The sequence below is a fragment of the Lepidothrix coronata genome, unplaced genomic scaffold (assembly GCF_001604755.1).
Source record: "Lepidothrix coronata isolate B3197 unplaced genomic scaffold, Lepidothrix_coronata-1.0 Scaffold43, whole genome shotgun sequence".
In the NCBI taxonomy this organism is placed as follows: domain Eukaryota; kingdom Metazoa; phylum Chordata; class Aves; order Passeriformes; family Pipridae; genus Lepidothrix; species Lepidothrix coronata.
Window position 1 is genome coordinate 3,461,186 of NW_016690223.1, and position 2,842 is coordinate 3,464,027.

The following is a 2,842-nucleotide window of genomic DNA, read 5'->3' on the forward strand; positions in this document are numbered from 1 at the left end:
ATCCTACTTCAAAACAAATTATTTAAATAAAACAATATTTATAAGTGACCATACCATAAAAAAACCCTCAAAACAAATAGACGTAAAAGTCCCCAATCATATTAGATAAATTAGGAAAATAAAATATTTTGATCCTTTTGAAGCTAAATTTTGTTCCATCTCTTCTTTTGAAGGAAAAGATGTTCCACAAAATTGAAATACTCAGAAATACAATACTCAGATTGTACAGAAAACTCCTAACAGCATCGACTAAATCTGAAAAGAAATATGCAGTTTTTAAGACAGTTAATGTTTAATGCCTTGTTCCACCATTGCTGTTGACACCACTCAGAAATTAGAAATCAAGAAAACATAATATATGGGAAAAAGTTAAGAGTTTGGTTTATATGAAAGCCAACAAAGAGCTATTTTGTAATGCTCTTCAGGCAAGTACAAACTTGCTGCTAAGAAGAAACAAACGACATATTTTCTATCTCCCTAATGAATGGGACAGAAATATTTAGTTGTAGCAGTTGTTATTATAATATTTTCAGATGAAGTATTAAGATAAACTTTTCAACTATGAAAATTATTAAGCACCAGCCTCTAGAGGCTATACAACATCTAGCCTTGGAAGTTGTTAATTATAGGCTAGTACAGTATCAGGAATATCCACTGGTACCATGGGCATGTTCTTGGCCAGGGCAGTTGATTTTTTCAAGTTCTTTGGTCTTCTATGCTTTCCTTGTGGCTTGTTTTTGTTTGTCATACCATTTCAAGGTTTTCTCCAAGCAGTGTCTAGCCTGAGTCTTCATTACTGCAGAATCCAGTTTGAGACAGCAACTACAGTCTTCTTTACAAGAGAATCATAGCAACTACAGTCTTCTTTACAAGAGAATCATAGAATCGTAGAATCAACCAGGTTGGAAAAGACCTCCAAGATCATAAAGTCCAACCCTTGATCCAACACCGTCGTGGTTACTAGACCATGGCACGAAGTGCCACATCCAGTCTCATCTTAAAAACCTCCAGGGACAGAGAATCCACCACTTCCCTGGGTAGCCCGTTCCAATGCCTGTTTACCCTCTCTGTAAAGAATTTCTTCCTAATATCTAAGCTAAACCTCCCCTGGCAGAGCTTAAGACCATGCCCTCTTGTTTTACTGATAGTTGTGTGGGAGAAGAGACCGACACCCACCTGGCTACAACGTCCTTGCAGGTAGAGTGATGAGGTCTCCCCTGAGCCTCCTCTTCTCCAGGCTAAACAACCCCAGCTCCTAGCTGATGTAATTCACAATTCATGCATGACAATGATTACTGATATAACTAAAATAGCAAGGGTTATCAGTTTTAAAGTGTCTAAAACCAATTGTATCCCCATCTGAGATTTAGAAGATACTTATCTAACAATATCAAATGGCATGTTTAGGTTCATTATGGGGTTTTTATCCCTTTCTCATGTGACACTCGTTGCTCAGGCAATAAGATAGCATATTAAATAGGATCAGAATATCCTTGTGTCCCACTGTGCTGCTAGATGATGCACAGAGAGACTTCTCCAAGTCAGAAGATGAAAATATATATCCTTCAGAGAGGAAATGGCCATGTTTTTTAAGCTATGAAAGTATAACACTAAATACTTGAAGAGCATGGAATCCCCTGTATCATACTCAGCATTTAGGCATCCTTGAGACCGTGAAAAGGCCAAAGTACTGTACAAGTAAGGGCCTTTCTGGACAGCAAATGAAGATGGAATATATCTATGGCCAGTGATGTCCACTTTGGTTTATCCAAAGAAAAGGGATAGTGAAGATGTGTAGAAATTCCCACAAAGAATGAAAATGAAGCAAAACAGACACTTGACGGTAACAGAGGGAGCTGCAGAGAGATGAAAATGGATGGGTGGCTGCTTAGGGAATAAAACAACAGCCCCAAATCACTCTGCTGGAAATCAGCTGACAAACCTAGGTAAGTAATTGTGTCATTCAAAAACAAAAGCAAAAACTGAAGTGTGATTTTCAAGCTCTGCTTCACTGTCTAGCATATATAGACATGAGATGTGGAGACACATAAAGATGTACATTTACATTTTAAAAGCTGACTGAAGCTGTCTACATCCAAGTACAGACCTTCACCTCAAGTACAAATTGATCTGGTTATTGTTCTGCAGTTTTGAATCTCGACTGTTGCATATATAGATGGTAAACTTGAATGAGTTTACTTTCTTATTTACCCTCAGTCATAACTCTTTAAAAGTCAACAGCATTACCATTTCAAAAGGAATTTAACTGATACTGTAAGTTTAACTCATACTGTAGTAATCAAACATCACAGAGGGAAATCCGTATGCTCTGACCTACCTTCAGGTAGATTAGAACACTATGTTTTCATTCACATTGTTGAAGACATTTTATTTTGGGTCAATATTTGTTCTAAATTAGATCAAAATCAGGCCTAGTGTTAATACTTTTCACATCTTTTTTCCCCCACCATGAGGTAGATCAAATAAAAGCAAAAAAAAAAATCCACCAAAAATAAGAAACCTCTAAAGTCCAGAGTTCTCCCTCCTATGATGATCACCAAACTGCCCAACATTAGCAAAATCTTGCTGTATTTGTGAATATATTTCTAATTTACAATTTTCTAAGACAGCCAAAATCTGGAACAAATATCAATCAAAAATGCATATCAAAGCCTCTAATTAATATCACTTGAAATTTTTTTCAAAAAAATCCATTAAACAAAAGCAGTTATTTTTCAACTAATGTTGTCCTTTAACAAACAGTTAAAGGATAAATGGGGCCCCTGGTGGTCTAGTGGTTAGGGTGCAGGACTCTCACCGCTGCGACCTGGGTTCGATTCCC